Here is a 21406-nt window from a genome sequence, read left to right on the forward strand (position 1 = left end):
CGTGCCGGGAGGAGACTCGAGCATGGCGCTCGAGCACATGTGGTATTCGTCCGAGTACCGCCATGTGCCGAACATAGCAATGCTCGAGCCAAACAGGTATTTGGCCAAGCTTGCTTGCTCATCACTAGTTTGGAGCTTTCTTAAGTTATTTGGGTGCCATATTCCCCCGATCGGGGCATAACTGAAAACACTTTCTCCTCTCTAGAGGAGATAGAAATTTTGCCGGGGCGGCGGTGGCTTATAGTGTGTGCATGCACCGGGCTGTAGCCGCATCTTTCTTGAGGGCAGGGGGGGTGAGGATCGGGGCTCAGCATTCGTTTATGGGGAAGCTGGGGGACCCGATCTTAGCACTGGAGAAATTTTACTGCTGGCAGCACTGTCACGGTCTCTAATCACTGACCCGAGCCCAAGGAGCTTTAAGCACTAATTTTGGCTGAAGTGCCGCCGTAAAAAGGCCACGCATCAGCCCAAGGCCCCTTAGTGACCGCCGTTAAAACATGTATGGGTGGTCATTAAAGGGTTATTAGGAAAAATAATGTCTTAAATTTCATCTGCGATGAAATTACATTGTACTACAGCCATTTAATAGAAAATATACTTATGAACTATTAGCTCTTCTGTGGTGATGTTACATTGTTTTTTTTTGTTTTTTGTGGGGTGTATTAATAGGAAAAAAAGGAAAAAGTATGTGTCATAATTGCAGTTCCGCTATGAAGTTACATTGTATCACAGCCAGTTACAGAGTATATTGTAAGGCAAAAGAATATGTCTTATTAGCCGTTCTGTGTTGAATTTACATTGTCATACAGCCATTATTGTGCTGTATTAATAGCAAAAATAAGTATGTGTTATTAGCCGTTCTGCAGTGAATTTACATTGTCATACAGCCATTGTTGGGGTTTATTAATAGAAAAAATAAGTACTTCTTATTAACTTTTCTGCGGTGAGCTTACATTGTCATTCTGCAGTGACATTTTTTTTTGGGGGGATACAGCCGGTGAATACACATTTTCTTCCATAGGGACTGAATAATCGTCTACTATTAGCTGTTAAATGGTGACATTTTTTTGGGGGTACAGCGTGTTTTGGGGTGTACAAATAGGAAATCTAATTGTGTCTATTAGCCGTTCAGTGGTGAAATCTTTTTGTGATACAGCCTGTTTTGCGCAAATTTCTCAGTGAATGCTGAGTTTCTTCTGTAGGGACTAAATAATCGTCTATTAGCCATTCAGTGGTGAGATTCTTTGGAGATACAGCCTGTTTTCGGGAGTATAAATAGGAAATCTAGTTGTATCTATTAGCCATTCAGTGGTAAAATTTGTTTGGGCTGCAGCCTGTTTTGGGGTGTACAAATATGAAATCTAATTGTGTATATTAGACATTCAGTGGTGAAATATTTTTGGGATACAGCCTATTTTGCGGTGTACGTATAAGAAATCTAATTTCATCTGATAACCATTCAGTGGTGATATTATTTGGGGATACAGCCTGTTTTGGGGTGTATTACTTTACATTTTATTTAATTAAATTCATTTATTTTACAGTATGACAGATAGACAAGTGACAGGTCCTTCAAAGAGAACAGGCAGTGGGCAAAATGTTTCTGGCGAACACAGAAGTAGCAGCAGAAGAAGGAGGGTGGAAACAGGAGTTGCAGCTGAAGAAGGGGCTTCATCATCATCATCTGTCACGGCTGAGGATGGGGGAAACCCTCAGCCGTGCGATGCCAGAAGATGTTTGGTCGCTGCTCGGCCAGGATAACAGAATTAGGGAGCAGATCACGTCCTATCGCGTCCCTAATACTGACCCTGACTCCTAACCATATGAGCCAACCCTGATGGTAGGAGGGCTCATACACGTTAACCTAGGGTCCCTACTAGCCCTCAGGATTGCCCTGGACTAGGAGCAGGGTAAGACGACCTGTTCCTCCTAAGCACGGACGAACAGGAGTCTCACTGGCCAAGCTGATAGGAGAAGGGGAGCATAAACAGACATATGGATATGACAGATGAACCAAGCAGTTCCACACTAACCTGCCACAGCCTTGCTGACTGGAACCCATGCTCAAATACGCTGTCCCCACAAACACTAAGGAGACAGCACACACATCAAAATACACAGGTAACCAGGACATCCATAGCTGCAATAAACATAGAAAGGATAACAACATCAACTTAACATCACATATAAACTTATGACCACAAGGGTGGCCCTCACTGGCAGATAGTAAATGAACCAGGAGGATGACTCCAGCTTAACAACAAGACTGGAGTACCCCTCAGACTTCTGAACTGAGCAGAAGCTAAATAGCCAGTAGCCAAACCCACACATACACACACTGGGAAGGGAGTTAACCCTTGCAACACCAGAGAGGGTAAGGTAGCCACTTAAAGGGGAAGTGCACCCATACATAAACCTTGTGCACAACAAACAGGGAAAGTGCACACATACATAAATCCTGTGCACACCAAAGAGACAAAATGCACACCTACAAAGACAGGTTGCCTGGTGCCACCACATGCACGTTACAGCAAGCTGCCTAGCACCAGCTCAGGCTGCTATACTGCCACATACATTATGTTGCCAGCGGCAACCACAGGTGAGGCAACATACTTCAGCCCTCACCTGTGATTGACAAGAAGACCAGACCGCAGGCAACTGCATGCGGTTCCAGGAGTCACGGCCATGACCATGGTCGTGACATCATCATCATCAGGATAAGAGGGTGTCTGCTTGCGCGTGAGGCAGTGGCTTAGCCAGCAAGGTAGTAACGTGCCTGTGAGTCAGCAGGATGGAAGCAGTGGGAGGTCCAGAAAAACGTGCCTGGGGTAGGCCACCCTCTTCGCAGGAGCCTACCTGCCCAAAAAGTAGCGGTGCAGGGGTTCACAGAGGCAGCGGTAACAGGCAGTCAGCACGGAGTGTTGGGGAAAAATGATTTAACAGTGATCATTTTTCTAAATATATTTCATTAACAAATCCCCACCCCTTAGAAAAAAATAAACCTATACTTACCTGACTGTTGTCTTCCATCTCCCCTCATTACGGCCACCGCTCTTCTCAGGAATCGCGGTGGCCGCGTGTGCACAGACGGCTTCTTTTCTTCTCCTGGCCGGCCGCGCGCTGTACTGAACGCGCACGCCGAGTCTGCGCATGTGCCCTGGTGACTGCTTCCTGGCAAGTATACTATACTGGCCAGGAAGAAGTCACCAGGGCACATGCGCGGACTCGACGTGCGCGTTCAGTACAGCGCGAGGCCCGGCCGGGAAAAGACATCAATGAAGATGGAGCCCACCCCCTGCTGAAACCAGGAAGTGGACGGCGTGTCGGGAGCAGGTAAGTATAAAACTGCGTGTTGAGAAAACCCCTTTAACTCAATCAAAGAATGTAGTCCACATCTCTATCACTTTTTTTTAGTTTAAATCAATTTGCAACCACAAATCACAAGGAAATTCAGCTTTGTGGCAAATCTAATTATTCTGAAATTTCGCTCAATACTACTCAGTATTTGTCAAGCCAGGAGGAAAGTATATAAAGGAAACTTCTGTATATACAACACATGTTATCATTGCATTGTTGCTTCATAGAATGCTTATATAATTTCTGGTAGGTTTTCCGACAATACCAGTTCTTACTTATTCACTTATGAATAACACTGTTACAGAGGGCTTGTCAGATCTCCTGTTGTAATAAATACCTTTGTGCTTTATGAAATAACCATTCTGAATCTTTTATTTTTATAACTCTCTATTATTCTGTTCCTCTATTATTGTTCCTAGAGATGTAATTAACAGTTAAACAGTGTCAGACTGCATAAGGACACATCTCCAATTTGAAAAACCCAACAATCAATTCATTTATAACTTTCCATGAGGAATAAGAAAGGAGCAGTGCAAGACAGATTTCTAAAAAGGATTTTCCAGCATTGTAATTTTATAAATACATTACAAGTATTTACTAAATTAGACAGGTTGAGAGTAGTGACAAGTCCTCTTTAATATCAAGCTTTCTGGTATCTAATTATCTGTAAGGTTAGATCAATCATAAGGTCAGATTGTGTTTTTATGAAATACTAGACTTTTGTGATATTGTTAGTTACCATAGTAACAGAGCTTGGCGTTTAAAAAATGAGATTGCTGTGCACATCTCTTAAAAGCTTTTTCTTCTAACATAGTTAAACTACCAATTTGAATGACTATTTCCTTCAAATTAAGACAGTATGGTCAGTATGATATTAAAAGAGGCTATAATCAAATTCAAGGGGAAGAAATTATCACTTAGACAAGGAAAAATGCATGCTTGCTTCTTAAACACTACTTTAGGGGATATTTTGTAAAAAAAATAAAAAATAAAAATGTCCTAAATTTCATGTCCAATTGTTATATATTCTGGGAATGAACAGTGAATAGTAATTTCAAATGCAATTTTAAATATTGCAGAATGTATTTTATGCCTCAGTTTATATAAACAAGGCAGACAATGGGTGTTACATACAAGCACAAGAAATAAAGCACAATATAATTAGTATCGAAATATATAACATTTGTGATAAGTGTGAAATACTTCATTTCCATGCTCTTCGTCTACGTGGTTAAAGAAGATGTTAAATGTTGAGCTGATTATATAACGTACAAATTATTTTGCTGAGCACAAAGCTAAGAGCCTTTACACAAAGGACAAAAATATCCCCAGTGAACGAAAGAGCTGATGTAGTGAATGATCTCAAAGTCCTTAAATGTCATTAGTTTGGTGAAAATGATACATTCACTGAAAGTGAAAATTTCCAAAGGCTTATAAAAAGCCTTGATGTGTCATGGCTTAACCTTCAAAATATAAAATATATTTTCAAATGTTATAATTTCTACAGAATGTGATTTATCTCCATTTAAACCCAAGGATATGGAGAATGCACTTTCTTATATGATTAGCATTGCTCCTCCTTTTGTAAATTGACTAGTATTGAGCAAATTGAAGCATCCGAAGTAGAATTCGATCTGAAGTTTCGAATTTTTTTTCTTACCAACAAATCCGAATTTCCTCACGCTACGTGGTAAAAAATCTTTTTTCCCCCCTAAAATGGCTGCTACACATGTTAAAAAGTGAAAGAATCCTGGGAATGCAAGATCACCCATGCAAGGTATATTAGATGTTGTTTTGTTAACAGCGTCTAATATACCTGCTACCTGGTCCTCTGGTGGTCCCTTTTGCTTGGATCGACCACCAGAGGACACAGGCAGCTCTGTAAGTAGCACCAATCACCACACAACACTACACCCCCCCTGTCACTTATTAACCCCTTATTAACCCCTGATCACCCCATATAGACTCCCTGATCACCCCCCTGTCATTGATCACCCCCCTGTATGGCTCCATTCAGACGTCCGTATGTGTTTTGCGGATCCGCAAAACACGGACACCGGCAATGTGCTTTCCGCATTTTGCGGATCCGCACATTGCCAGAACTATATAGAAAATGCCTTTTCTTGTCCGCAATTGCGGACAAGAATAGGACTTGTTCTATCGGCTCTACAAAAAACGCAGTGTTCGCCCGATCAGACCTGATCTTGTGCGCCTACTTGTGTTCAGTCTGCCCCACCGCAGTGGCAGATTTTTTTTTTCTGATCACTGCAAAAACACTGTAAAATCGCTGCAGCGCTATAAAGATCACTTTTGAGGGGCATGGCGAGTTCATAGAATTTTTTTTTTTTTGGGCACAAATTAGCGGAAATTGTTTTTTTTTTTTTTTTCTTACAAAGTCTCATATTCCACTAACTTGTGACAAAAAAATAAAATCTTACATGAACTCACCATACCCCTCACGGAATCCAAATGCGTAAAAATGCCCTGTGAAATCCTAAAGGTACTCATTGGAATTTGGGCCCCTTTGCACATCTTGGCTGCAAAATGTGTCACACATGTGGTATCATTGTACTTAGGAGAAGTAGGGCAATGTGTTTTGGGGTGTATTTTTACATATACCCATGCTGGGTCAACAAAATATCTCAGTAAATTGACAACTTTGTATAAAAAATAAATAAAAAGTTGTCATTTACAGAGAAATTTCTCACACACAGTATGGGTATATGTAAAAATACACCCAAAAACACATTTGCCTACTTCTTTTGAGTACGGTGATACCACATGTGTGACACTTTTTTGCAGCCTAGGTGTGCAAAGGGGCCCAAATTCCAATGAGTACCTTTTAGGAGGGCATTTTTAGACATTTGGATTCCAGACTTCTTCTCACGCTTTAGGGCCCCTAAAATGCCAGGGCAGTATAAATACCCTACATGTAACCCCATTTTGGAAAGAAGACACCCCAAGGTATTCAGTGAGGGGCTTGGCGTATAGTTGTATGACTATATAGCAATAAACCGTGAAAGTAGTGTTGTGCAGAATTGTAAAAAGTGGTCTGTTCATTAACGGGGTTTAAGCTAGGGGAGCTGAGGTGGTTAAAAGCCTTATCATGCACAATCTCTGCCATTTCACTGTGAACTGAGCATAAGTTAAGATGCGAGAAATGCTAGGGACAGTGTTGCTAAAATCTTTTAATTTTAGAATATAGGATAAGCAGAGTGCAGGGAGAGTGTAGGGAGATCAAAGGGAGAGTTTTAACACAGGGAGAGCAAAGGGAGACTACATGGACTGTAATCTACAGCTCAAGGGATCCATAGGGGACAGCACAGTTTGCATTAATCCCTGTGTAGGTCACAGAGCTATCTAATTAAATAGTGTACTCCTTGTTTAATAGATAAGGAATTCTATTAAAGGGAGTCTGTCATCAATGTTTCACCTTTTTAACCCTTCCCATAGCTTTCTAGCAGCCTTACAGTCAATAAAAACTTTACCTTTATGAGCAATCCTGGACTTATAAAACCGGCAAAAAAACGGCACATGGTGCGCACTGCGATGCCCATTCCTTGTACGACATCACAGTAATTAATGCGCATGCACCGATAGACCGCCTACTTTGTGGTGTTTTTGCGCCGCTAGCCGGCGCATGCGCATTAATTACTGTGATGCCGTACAAGGAATGGGCATGGCAGTGCGCATGCGCCGGCCGATGGACTGAGTGCGCAGGCGCGGGATCTGGGCGAAACAATAAGTAAGTAGATGGCGATCAGAGGAAAAGGATGGGCGGGCAGAGGGAAAGAATGGGCGGGCAGAGGGAAAGAATGGGCGGGGGGAAGCGACGATAAGGCTGAGCTAGCTGGGCACCTACGAGGGTAACACCACCCCTGGGCACTTGCGAGCCCTCATTTGCATATGCTACTAAGATGTTTTTTGACGGTTTTATAAGACCAGGATTGCTCATAAAGGTAACGTTTTTATTAACTGTAAGGCTGCTAGAAAGCTATGGAAAGGGTTAGAAAGGTGAAACTTTGATGACAGACTCCCTTTAAGCCTTGATTCTAAAATTGGGGTGAATGAGTTGTCTAATTTTACTGTTATTGGGGTGTCCACCATGTTTAATAGATAAGCAATTCTATAATGCATTGATTCTCAAATTGGGGTTAATAAGCTAATTCTCCTGTTATTGAGGTGTCCACCTTGTTTATTAGATAAAAAATTATATTAGGCATTGATTCTCTAACTGGTGTGAATAAGCTGTTTAGTTCTGCTGTTATTGAGTGTCACCTTGTTTAATAGATTTAATTAGGCCTTGATTCTCAAATTGGAGTAAATAAGCTTTCTAATTTAAAGGCTATGTACACCTTTGGAGGCAATTTTTTATGATTGCATTTTATTTATTTTTATCTAAAAATCATATTTTTTATTGGCCTTTATTAAAAATATTGAACCATTCTGTCACAAAGGGTTAATTGTTTTTGTAACTGTGTGACTGGTACTTTCACTTTGTGTCAGTCATCTAATAACTCTTGTCTCTAAACTACTAAGAGGTCATAACACTAATTTAAACCACATTCTTATCAGTAAGACAAGGATTGAGCCTTAATGAGTGTTTATAAAGTGAGAGAAAGTAGAGATAAGAAGTGTGTCTGCTTCCCAGCTAGTACAGCATCTCAGCCCTGCACAACTAAAAAGGATTTCAAGTTGTTAATAAGGACCAATTGAAAAAAAATATTTTTAGCTCAAGATAAGTGCAATGCAATAATAAAAAATGCCCCCAAAAGTGTACATACCCTTTAAACTGTTGAGTATCCCCTTGCTAAATAGATAAGCAATTCTATTATGTCTTGATTCTCAAATTGGGGTGAATAAGCTGTCTAGTTCTACTGTTATTGGGTTGTTCACCTTGTTTAAGATATAAGCAATTTTATTAGGCCTTGATTCTTAAATTAGGGTGAATACGCTGTCTACTTCTACTGTTATTGGGGTGTCCACATTGTTTATTACATAAGCAATTCTATTAGGCCATGAGTCTCAAATTGTGGTGAATAACCTGTCTTGTTCTATTGTTAGACAGTTGTCCACTAGGGATGAGGGAGGTTTTCAAAGATTCGATTTGGACGGTTCGCCGAATTTTCCCCCAAAAATAATTTTGATCCAAATTAATTTGTGATACAGCTTGTTACAAATCCGCTATTTCCCGGCTGCAGGAAGAATATGCATCATTGTACATTACTGTGCATTGCAGAAAGATGCATAGCTTGTACGCTGAGGTAATGAAACAGTTACTGTACGTTAATATGACAGGCAGTTGACAGGAGTCACTCTTAGAATCAGTTAACACTTCACATACAGTCGCAAGAAAAAGTATGTGAACCCTTTGGAATTATATGGATTTCTGCACAAATTGGTCATAAAATGGGATCTGATCTTCATCTAAGTCACAACAATAGACAATCACAGTCTGCTTAAACTAATAACACACAAAAAATGTAATGTTACCATGTTTTTATTGAACACACCATGTAAACCTTCACAATGTAGGTGGAAAAAGTATGTGAACCCCTAGACTAATGACATCTCCAAGAGCTAATTTGAGTGAGGTGTCAGCCAACTGGATTCCAATCAATGAGATGAGTTACAGCTGCCCTGCCCTATAAAAAACACACACCAGTTCTGGGTTTGCTTTTCACAAGAATCATTGCCTGATGTGAATGATGCCTCGCACAAAAGAGCTCTCAGAAGACCTACGATTAAGAATTGTTGACTTGCATAAAGCTGGAAAGGGTTATACAAGTATCTCTATAAGGCTTGCTGTTCATCAGTCCACTGTAAGACAAATTGCCTATAAATGGAGTAAGTTCAGCACTGCTGCTACTCTCCCTAGGAGTGGCCGTCCTGTAAAGATGACTGCAAGAGCACAACGCAGACTGCTCAATGAGGTGAAGAAGAATCCTAGAGTGTCAGCTAAAGACTTACAAAAGTCTCTGGCATATGCTAACACCTCTGTTAGTGAATCTACGATACGTAAAACACTAAACAAGAATGGATTTCATGGGAGTATACCACAGAGGAAGCCACTGTTGTCCCAAAAAAACATTGCTGCATGTTTGCAGTTTGCACAAGAGTACCTGGATGTTCCACAGCAGTACTGGCAAAACCAAATTTGAGTTGTTTAGAAGAAACACACAACACTCTGTGTGGAGAAATAGAGGCACAGCACACCAACATCAAAACTTCATCCCAACTGTGAAGTATGGTGGTGGGAGCATCATAGTTTGGGGCTGTTTTGCTGCGTCAGGGCCTGGGTGGATTGCTATCCTCGAAGGAAAAATTAATTCCCAAGTTTATCAAGACATTTTGCAGGAGAATTTAAGGCCATCTGTCCACCAGCTAAAGCTCAACAAAAGATGGGTGTTGCAACAGGACAACGACCCAAAGCATAGAAGTAAATCAACAACAGAATGGCTTAATCAGAAGAAAATACACCTTCTGGAGTGGCTCAGTCAGAGTCCTGACCTCAACCCGATTGAGATGCTGTAGCATGACCTCAAGGAAGTGATTCACACCAGACATCCCAAGAATATTGTTAAACTGAAACAGTTCTGTAAAGAGGAATGTTCAAGAATTACTCCTGACCGTTGGGCACGTCTGATCTGCAACTTCAGGAAACGTTTGGTTGAAGTTATTGCTGCCAAAGGAGGTTCAACCAGTTAATAAATCCAAGGGTTCACATACTTTTTCCACCAGCACTGTAAATGTTTACATGGTGTGTTCAATAAAAACATGGTAACATTTAATTATTTTTGTGTTATTAGTTTAAGCAGACTGTGATTGTCTATTGTTGTGACTTAGATGAAGATCAGATCACATTTTATAACCGATTTGTACAGAAATCCATATCATTCAAAAGGGTTCACATACTTTTTCTTGCAATTGTATTTGGTCATTTACGGGGCCAAAACTGATCAGGTATAAAGAACCGTGCAGTGGCCCAAGATTGTACTATAGACTGAAAGAGAATACTCCCTTTACATCATCAGATGATTCCACATATATTTCTATAGAAACTGTTTTGTTACCCTCATGGCCCTTTGACACAGTGGAGAGGGTGTCAACAGTAAGTTTGTGTTGACGTCACTGTTTATTTTTTGCTTCTTTTGATCCATCACAAGAACGACCCCAAAACAACAGATCCTGTCTTTAGTATCCACATTCACACGGTCAGCATTTGGTCCATAATTAGTGCTGGGCGAGCATGCTCGGCCGAACACTAACTTTACTCGAGCATCACGATGCTTAGCACATTGTGGTGTTCGGCCGAGCACCACGTGTGCTCGAGCGCAATGTTCGAGTATCCTCCCCGCACGTTTGTTGGCTGCTATGCAGCCAATAAACATGCAGGTAAGTACTGCCATTCACTGTAATGCCATAGCCATGTTGGCTACCATTCCAGTGATTGGCAGGCCAGAACGCATCATCTGGTGCTATAAAGCACCCGATGATGTGTTCAGGCTCTGTCTTAGTCAGCGAGACCTGTGCTAAAGAAGGGACAGATAGTATAGGGAGTGAAATAGTAACATTTTATTGAAAAACTTGTTAGAGACCCAAAAGTCCTTTTAACCTCCTCCCGACCGCCTAACGCAGGGATGCGTCCTGTGGACGGCTGGGTTATTCCTCCTTGACGCATCGATGCGTCATCTCGCGAGACCCGAGATTAGGCGCATATCTGGCCAGCACATGCGCGGAGACGGAGTTGGTCACCAGCCTGCCAGCCAATGATCAGCGCTGGCATGTTGGTGACTTTAAAAAAAACATATCACAAGCCATACAACACATTATATTTATAAATATAATGTGTTAAATGGCTTCTGTGCTCTCTGCTTGGTCCTTTTCGTCGGTTGGTCCCAGCAGAGAGAGCACAGATCACAGTGAGTACACCAAGCACAACATATTTAGCCCCAGATCACCCCCATCACCCCAATTAACCCCTGTCAATCACTAGTGAAAGGGGAAAAAGTGTTGTTGTTTTTTTCCACCAGTATTGACTGTTAGGTTTAGGTTAGTTTAGGACCCTTTGGTAGGTAGTTAGCTTCAGTTAGCGCCCAGCCCACCGCACCACAGTCACTGATTCGCTGATTAGTACCAGCATTGGTACTTTATAGTATCTGTAAGTGATCAGAACTGATCACAGTCAGATCTATAATAGTATTAGTATTAGTGTCACCTTAGCTCGCCCTCCACCCAAAACACAGTGTTTGCCTGATCAAGCCTGAACAGTCGCCCACATGTGCATTCACCCACGCCCAGTGACAAATTTAATTTTTATTTTTTATCACTGCACATACACTACACAAGTGCTGTGGTGATAAAAAAAAAAACAGTTTTTATATTTTTTATCAATCGCAGCGGCTTCTTGTACTTTGCTAACCTCCCATTTGTAAGACAGGCTTGCTTTTTTTCTTGGGTAGTCTCAGGGAATACCCCCTAAATTTAGTTGACCAAATGGCAAGGAAGGGGTATTCTTCTGAAGAGGCCTACAGGCTTCTGACCCAGTCGGATATGGAATGGGAACCCTCATCTGACGAATCCAGCAGGTCAGAATACGAACCTGTAGAAAGCAGTGGCAGTCTGACCCAAAGTTCGGACGATGAGGTTGAGGTCCCTGATACCACCAGGCGTACCCGGCCCCGTGTTGCTAGACCACAGGTTGCGCAGGATCCGCTTCAAGGGCAGCAGAGTGGGGCTGGTGCTGTCGGATTATGTGGTGAGGCATACACCAGCAGCGCAGCCCATCCTGGACCTAGTACCAGCACTGCCGTAGAACATGGTGAAGTGGTGAGCACCAGAAGGGCAGTTGAAGCTGGTACGGTGGCACGTGCAGTAGTTCACCCGTCGCAGCCACCGCACAGACAGGCCCGTAGAGCCCCTAGTGTCCCTGAGGTGCTGGCAAACACTGATTGGCAGCCCCCATCTTCAGCCGCACCAGTAGTTCCCCCTTTCACTGCCCAGTCTGGAGTTCGGGTTGAGACAGCTCAGATCGGATCGGCACTGTTTTTTTTTTTTAGCTGTTCTACACTGCGGAGCTCTTTGACTTAGTCGTGGCAGAAACAAACCAGTATGCCACTCAATTTATAGCAGCCAACACGGGAAGCTTTTATGCCTAGTCTTTCTAATGGAAACCCGTCCAAGTTTCCGAACTTAAGACTTTTCTGGGCCTTCTCCTCAACATGGGCCTGACAAAAAAGCTTGAATTGCGGTCATATTGGTCCACAAACCTAATTCATCACATGTCCATGTTCTCTGCTGCCATGTCCAGGACACAATTTGAGACCATCCTGCATTTCCTGCACTTTAGTGATAACAGCACCTCTCGTCCCAGAGGCCACCCAGCTTTTGATCGGCTCCACAAAATTCGGCCCCTCATAGACCACTTTAACACCAAATTTGCAGATTTATATACCCCTGAGCAAAACACCTGCATAGACGAGTCCCTGATACATTTTACCAGGTGCCTTGGCTTCAAACAATACATACCAAGCAAGCGCGCCCAGTATGGGGTCAAATTGTATAAGCTTTGTGAAAGGGCCACAGGCTACACGCACAAATGGGGAGCAGTGGGAAGACAGTCTGGGACTTGGTGTCACCCTTATTTGGCAAGGGGTACCACCTTTATGTGGACAATTTCTACACAAGTGTGCCCCTCTTCAGGCATTTGATTCTAGAACAGATTGGCTGCTGTGGTACCGCGCGACCTAGTCGCCGGGGATTCCCCCAACAGTTCGTTACAACCGTCTTGCAAGGGGGGAGAGGGCTGCCTTGTGTAACGAAGAACTGCTCGCGGTGAAATGGAGAGACAAGCGTGATGTTTACATGCTCTCCTCCATTCACGCAGACATGACAATCCAAATTGAACGGGCAACTGGAGTCATTGAAAAGCCCCTCTCGGTCCACAACTATAATTTGCTCATGGGAGGGGTGGACTTCAATGACCAGATGTTGGCTCCTTATTTACTCTCCCGCAGGACCAGTCACTGGTATAAGAAGGTGTCTGTATACCTAATTCAATTGGCTATGAACAATAGTTTTGTTCTCTACAGTAAGGCTCGGAGAACAGGATACTTCCTTAAATTTCAGGAAGAGATCATCGAGAACCTCCTGTATCCCGGAGGTTCTTTGGCCCCAACCACCAGTGTAGTGAGCCGTCTACACGAGCGACATTTCACCAATGTCGTTGCTGGTACCTCAAACCAAGTGTCACCTCGAAAAAGATGTAGTGTCTGTAGCAGGAGTGGAATAAGGCGTGACACCCGCTATTTCTGTCCTGACTGCCCTGACCACCCTGCCCTATGCTTAGGGCAGTGTTTCCAGAAGTACCAAACACAGGTACACTAAGTATAGGGATTGCGTGACACAGGACAGGCACACAGGGGTCTTAGGGCCCTTTCACACAGAGCTGCTGCAAACCTCTCCTTTCACCTGGGACAAAGTGCATAATGTACTTCGCCACATCTCTGGGCGATTTGCGCTTTGCACATTGCCCCATGGGGAAGGAGAGGTTTTTCCTATAAAGGTAAAAAAAATAAAAAAAAATCACAGGTAAGCAAAAAAGTTAATGTTCCAAAAGTTCAATAAAGTTTATAAAAGTTAATGTTCTGTTTCAAATGTTATATAAAGTTAATGCTAATAAATTTATTGCATTGCTGCCTGTTTTTTTTTTTTTTTACCTTCTAGGTGGACCAAGCTATCAACCAGCTGCAGCACTGATGTGCATTCTGACAGAAGCATTGCGCTTCTGTCAGATTACACAAAAGTCGGTGTATGCGGCGCTGCAATATGAGATTTCTCCTCTGCAGTAAAAAAGATATGTTTGCCGAGGCTTATGAGCGGAGGGGTGGTGTTCATATGCTTTGGCAAACACTTTGCATATAATAAAATAAAAAATTCCGGCAATGATTTATTCATCCACATCGATTGATGTGAATGGAGAAATCGGGTTTGCCAGGGCATACGAGTTGAGTGGGTTTGGATGTTGGGCGGAGCTCCTATGTCCTGGCAGATGCCTTTCCCCTCCTTTTTTTTTTGCACATTTTTTGCAGAGATTTTTTCATCCACATTGATCAATGCGAATGAAGAAATCTGAGCCGTTCATCTTTTCTTTCAGCCCAGAGGCTGAACGGAAAAAAAAAAAATCTCATTACTCGTATGCTCAATATAAGGAGAATAGCAGAAGCTTCTAATGCTGGCCATACATGTAATGATTGTAGAGACCCTTAAATGCCAGGGCAGCACAAACACACCACAAATGACCCCATTTTGGAAAGAAGACACCCCAAGGTATTCATTGAGGGGCATATTGAGTCCTTGAAAGATTGAACTTTTTGTCCCAAGTTAGCGGAAAAAATTTATTTCCACTAAGTTGTGCCAAAGAAAAATCTTCTATTAACTTGCCATGCTCCTCACGGAATATATTGGGGTGTCTTCTTTCCAAAATGGGGTCACATGTGGGGTATTTATACTGCCCTGGCATTTTAGGGGCCCTAAAGCATTAAAGCGTGAGCAGAAGTCTGGAATCCAAATGTCTAAAAATGCCCTCCTAAAAGGTACTCATTGGAATTTGGGCCCCTTTGCGCACCTAGGCTGCAAAAAAGTGTCACACATGTGGTATCGCCGTACTCAGGAGAAGTAGGGTAATGTGTTTTGGGGTGTCTTTTTACATATACCCATGCTGGTTGAGAGAAATATATCTGTAAAATGACAACTTTGTATAAAAAAATGGGAAAAGTTGTCTTTTACAGAGATATTTATCTCACCCAGCATGGGTATATGTAAAAATACACCCCAAAACACATTGCCCTACTTCTTCTAAGTAAGGCGATACCACATGTGTGACACCTTTTTGCAGCCTAGGTGTGCAAAGGGACCCAAATTCCAATGAGTACTTTTAGAATTTCACAGGGCATTTTTTACGCATTTGGATTCCAAACAACTTCTCACGCTTTAGGTCCCCTAAAATGAAAGGGCAGTATAAATACCCGACAAGTGACCCCATTTTAGAAAGAAGACACCCTAAGGTATTCCGTGAGGGGTATGGTGAGTTCATGTAAAATTTTATTTTTTGTCACACGTTAGTGGAATATGAGACTTTGTAAGAAAAAAATAATAATCATTTTCCGCTAACTTGTGACAAAAAATAAAAACTTCCATGAACTCACTATGCCCGTCAGCGAATACCATGGGGGGTCTACTTTCCGAAATGGGGTAATTTGTTGGGTGTTTCTACTGTTTGGGCATTGTAGAACTTTAGGAAACATGATAGGTGCTCAGAAAGTCAAAATGCGTAAATGTATATTTTTCCACCATAGTTTGTAAACGCTATAACTTTTACCCAAACCAATAAATATACACTTATTGCTTTTTTTTTTTATCAAAGACATGTAGAACAATACATTTAGAGAAAAATGTATATAGAAATGTAGTTTTATTTTAAAAATTGTACAACAGAAAGTAAAAAATGTCATTTTTTTGCAAAAATTTTGATTAATATAAAAAAAAAAGTAAAAATGCCAACAGCAATGAAATACCACCAAATGAAAGCTCTATTAGTGAGAAGAAAAGGAAGTGAAATTCATTTGGGTGGTAAGTTGTATGACCGAGCAATAAACCGCGAAAGTAGTGTAGTGCAAAATTGTAAAAAGTGGTCTGGTCATTAAGAGGGTTTAAGCTAGGGGGGCTGAAGTGGTTAAGGACTATTGTTGTATCTGGCAACAATATAATTATTTGCGCAACCTGCGCTAAATTGCGTGGAATTGTTAGAGAGACCTAAAAGTCATTTTAAGGACTATTGTTGTATCTGGCAGCAATATAATTATGAGCGCAACCTATGATAAATTGCGTGGAATTGTTAGAGAGACCCAAAAGTCCTTTTAAGGACTTATAGTTGTATCTGACAGCAATATATATTTTTTTTAGATAATGCAAGCAAAAAAGGCGGCTCACCACAGTTTTTTGGGGGGGAAATAGGTGCTTTTGCCCAGGTTGACTCACCCTTGTCAAGTAAATTTATATAGTAATAGTATTAGTAACGGGCAGGCACTCTAATTATGGGGTCATAAAGAAAACATTTTGTATGGATTAAAGATGTTTATTTTTTTTTTTAAATATCAGGATCTATACAATAATCTGGCAATAAATATTCTGATGATGTCTTGTGTATCGTTATTCTAGCAATATGAACTATAATCTGGCAATAAAATATTCTGACAATAAAATATATAGTTGTCTCTAAATGATAGATGATAATAGCAGCATTACAAATACAGATAATTACAAGAAAAACACAAAATAGGAATGAAAAAGGAGTGGCGGCTATGTTCTAGCCTGCCAGATGTTCGGGCTTTATGCTGAAATTCTAGCAATAATTCATCAGGATTGACAATGACAGTCGCAATGTCTATAAACACTATTTCAATGTCGGTACTGTTAGTAGTTGTAGCAGCAGAGATGATATTAAGGTGCAAATAGTAACAATGTTCCAGTTACAATGTTGCAACAACGTCCCAATGTACCAAAAACACTATTTTAATGTCGGTATTGTTGGTAGTTGTAGCAGCAGAGATGATATTAAAGTGCAATTAGTAACAATGTCCCAGTGACAGTGTTGCAACAATGTCAGCACCATTGGTAACAATAGCAGCAATACAAAAATAGAGTGTATAGCGCAATAGGAATTTTACTTGATCTTCTATGCGCAAAATTATAAAAAAAAAATCACAGCAATTCCTCAATGGTAACAGCAATTCCTCAATGGTAACAGTTCCTCCATTGTTAATGAGATATATTTACTGTATATGAGATATAGAAATATAAAAATATAAGTATGTGCATATCCTCCAGAGGTTCTTTTCCTCAATAATTTTTAAGAAATATTTTAGAAAAAATATATATAAAAAAAAAACATAAATATCCTCTAGGAAAGTGTGTGGTTATATAGGAGGCCCCTAGTCTAGGGAAGATGGGGGTGCTGATAACAAACAGAGACCCCTGTCGTCCATCAGCCAGGGGCGTCCCATTTAGAGAAAGCCGAAGATTTTGAGTTCTGCATTCAGACTACTTGGTTGGATGGTATTGAACTCAAAAATCCTCCTTGACTCTTTTCAGGACATCCTGGATATATGGTCACCTCCCCTGCAGTGTTTAGTCACCTTTTTAAATGCTATAAATGTTAAACCTGAGGGGTTCTGATTATGGTGATATTTAATGTCTGGATAAAGTTTGTTTTTCATAATCTTTCTTTATGTTTGCAACATGTTCTGTTTTCTTGTTTTTAGTAATCTCTTAGTGCGTCCTATATATTGTTTGCCACAGGGGCATTGAATTATATACAGTACATTACTGGAATTGCACGGCTAAAGCTCATTTATTTCTATCTTGAAATTGTTCTGAGTAGATTGCACTTCCGCAGTCTTTTTTTGGAGGGTAGTGTGTTTACAATTGGAACATCTCCCACACCTATAAAATCCTTTTAGGTGATCCCAATGTTGTGAAATTCCTTACTTTTTTATGACTTGTTTAATCGTTGGTAGAGTTGAGCGAACACCTGGATGTTCGGGTTCGAGAAGTTCGGCCGAACTTCCCGAAAATGTTCGGGTTCGGGATCCGAACCCGATCCGAACTTCGTCCCGAACCCGAACCCCATTGAAGTCAATGGGGACCCGAACTTTTCAGCACTAAAACGGCTGTAAAACAGCCCAGGAAAGGGCTAGAGGGCTGCAAAAGGCAGCAACATGTAGGTAAATCCCCTGCAAACAAATGTGGATAGGGAAATTAATAAAAATAAAAATTAAATAAATAAAAATTAACCAAAATCAATTGGAGAGAGGTCCCATAGCAGAGAATCTGGCTCCCCGTCACCCACCACTGGAACAGTCCATTCTCAGATATTTAGGCCCCGGCACCCAGGCAGAGGAGAGAGGTCCCGTAACAGACAATCTGGCTTCATGTCAGCAGAGAATCAGTCTTCATGTCATAGCAGAGAATCAGGCTTCACGTCACCCACCAATGCAACAGTCCATTGTCAGATATTTAGGCCCAGCACCCAGGCAGAGGAGAGAGGTCCCGTAACAGACAATCTGGCTTCATGTCAGCAGAGAATCAGTCTTCATGTCATAGCAGAGAATCAGGCTTCACGTCACCCACCACTGTAAGTGTCCATTTTCATAAATTTAGGCCCAGCACCCAGGCAGAGGAGAGAGGTCCCGTAACAGACAATCTGGCTTCATGTCAGCAGAGAATCAGTCTTCATGTCATAGCAGAGAATCAGGCTTCACGTCACCCACCACTGCAACAGTCCATTTTCATAAATTTAGGCCCAGCACCCAGGCAGAGGAGAGAGGTCCCGTAACAGACAATCTGGCTTCATGTCAGCAGAGAATTAGTCTGCATGTCATAGCAGAGAATGAAGAGAATGAGAGAATGAAGAGTATGAAGAGAGAAGTCGGCCGGCACACGCTACAATGCACGCCGCTCAGGGATAGGGTTAATTCCACGTATAGTTGAAGAAAGATCCCAGCAGACGTGACTTTCAATGCTCTTGAAAATTTATTTGCACATAATAATATGTCCCATAGAAAAGGACGCGTTTCGGCTCATTTGCCTTTTTCAACCTTGTCCTTTTCTATGGGACATATTATTATGTGCAAATAAATTTTCAAGAGCATTGAAAGTCATGTCTGCTGTTATCTTTCTTCAACTATAGCAGAGAATGAGGCTTCACATCAGCCACCACTGCAACAGTCCATTGGCATATATTTAGGCCCAGCACATAGGCAGAGGAGAGAGGTCCCATAACAGACAATCTGGCTTCATGTCAGCAGAGAATCAGTCTTCATGTCATAGCAGAGAATCAGGCTTCACGTCACCCACCACTGCAACAGTCCATTTTCATAAATTTAGGCCCAGCACCCAGGCAGAGGAGAGAGGTCCCGTAACAGACAATCTGGTTTCATGTCAGCAGAGAATCAGTCTTCATGTCATAGCAGAGAATTAGGCTTCACGTCACCCAGCACTGTAAGAGTCCATTTTCATAAATTTAGGCCCAGCACCCAGGCAGAGGAGAGAGGTCCCGTAACAGACAATCTGGCTTCATGTCAGCAGAGAATTAGTCTGCATGTCATAGCAGAGAATGAGGCTTCACGTCGGCCACCACTGCAACAGTCCATTGGCATATATTTAGGCCCAGCACACAGGCAGAGGAGAGAGGTCCCGTAACAGACAATCTGGCTTCATGTCAGCAGAGAATCAGTCTTCATGTCATAGCAGAGAATCAGGCTTCACGTCAACCACCACTGTAAGAGTACATTTTCATAAATTTAGGCCCAGCACCCAGGCAGAGGAGAGAGGTCCCGTAACAGACAATCTGGCTTCATGTCAGCAGAGAATTAGTCTGCATGTCATAGCAGAGAATGAGGCTTCACGTCGGCCACCACTGCAACAGTCCATTGGCATATATTTAGGCCCAGCACACAGGCAGAGGAGAGAGGTCCCGTAACAGAGGATCTGGCTTCATGTCAGCAGAGAATCAGTCTGCATGTCATAGCAGAAAATCAGGCTTCACGTCAGCCACCACTGCAACAGTCCATTGTCAGATATTTAGGCCCAGCACCCAGGCAGAGGAGAGAGGTCCCGTAACAGAGGATCTGTCTTCATGTCAGCAGAGAATTAGTCTGCATGTCATAGCAGAGAATCAGGCTTCACGTCACCCAACATTGGAACAGTCCATTGGCATATATTTAGGCCCCGGCACCCAGACAGAGGAGAGGTTCATTCAACTTTGGGTAGCCTCGCAATATAATGGTAAAATGAAAATAAAATTAGGATTGAATGAGGAAGTGCCCTGGAGTCCAATAATATATGGTTAAGGGGAGGTAGTTAATGTCTAATCTGGACAAGGGACGGACAGGCCCTGTGGGATCCATGCCTGGTTCATTTTTATGAACGTCAGCTTGTCCACATTGGCTGTAGACAGGCGGCTGCGTTTGTCTGTAATGACGCCCCCTGCCGTGCTGAATACACGTTCAGACAAAACGCTGGCCGCCGGGCAGGCCAGCACCTCCAAGGCATAAAAGGCTAGCTCTGGCCACGTGGACAATTTAGAGACCCAGAAGTTGAATGGGGCCGAACCATCAGTCAGTACGTGGAGGGGTGTGCACACGTACTGTTCCACCATGTTAGTGAAATGTTGCCTCCTGCTAACACGTTGCGTATCAGGTGGTGGTGCAGTTAGCTGTGGCGTGTTGACAAAAGTTTTCCACATCTCTGCCATGCTAACCCTGCCCTCAGAGGAGCTGGCCGTGACACAGCTGCCTTGGCGACCTCTTGCTCCTCCTCTGCCTTGGCCTTGGGCTTCCACTTGTTCCCCTGTGACATTTGGGAATGCTCTCAGTAGCGCGTCTACCAACGTGCGCTTGTACTCGCGCATCTTCCTATCACGCTCCAGTGCAGGAAGTAAGGTGGGCACATTGTCTTTGTAGCGTTGATCCAGCAGGGTGGCAACCCAGTAGTCCGCACAGGTTAAAATGTGGGCAACTCTGCTGTCGTTGCGCAGGCACTGCAGCATGTAGTCGCTCATGTGTGCCAGGCTGCCCAGGGGTAAGGACAAGCTGTTCTCTGTGGGAGGCGTATCGTCATTGTCCTGCCTTTCCCCCCCCCACGCACCAGTGATGGACCCGAGCTGCGTTGGGTGCCACCCCGCTGTGACCATGCTTCATCCTCATCCTCCTCCACCTCCTCCTCATCCTGGTCCTCCTCGTCCTCCAGTAGTGGGCCCTGGCTGGCCACATTTGTACCTGGCCTCTGCTGTTGCCAAAAACCTCCCTCTGAGTCACTTCGAAGAGACTGGCCTGAAAGTGCTAAAAATGACCCCTCTTCCTCCTCCTCCTCCTCCTGGGCCACCTCCTCTTCCATCATCGCCCTAAGTGTTTTCTCAAGGAGACATAGAAGTGGTATTGTAACGCTGATAGCGGCGTCATCGCCACTGGCCATGTTGGTGGAGTACTCG

The sequence above is a fragment of the Bufo gargarizans genome, chromosome 4 (genome assembly GCF_014858855.1).
Source record: "Bufo gargarizans isolate SCDJY-AF-19 chromosome 4, ASM1485885v1, whole genome shotgun sequence".
In the NCBI taxonomy this organism is placed as follows: domain Eukaryota; kingdom Metazoa; phylum Chordata; class Amphibia; order Anura; family Bufonidae; genus Bufo; species Bufo gargarizans.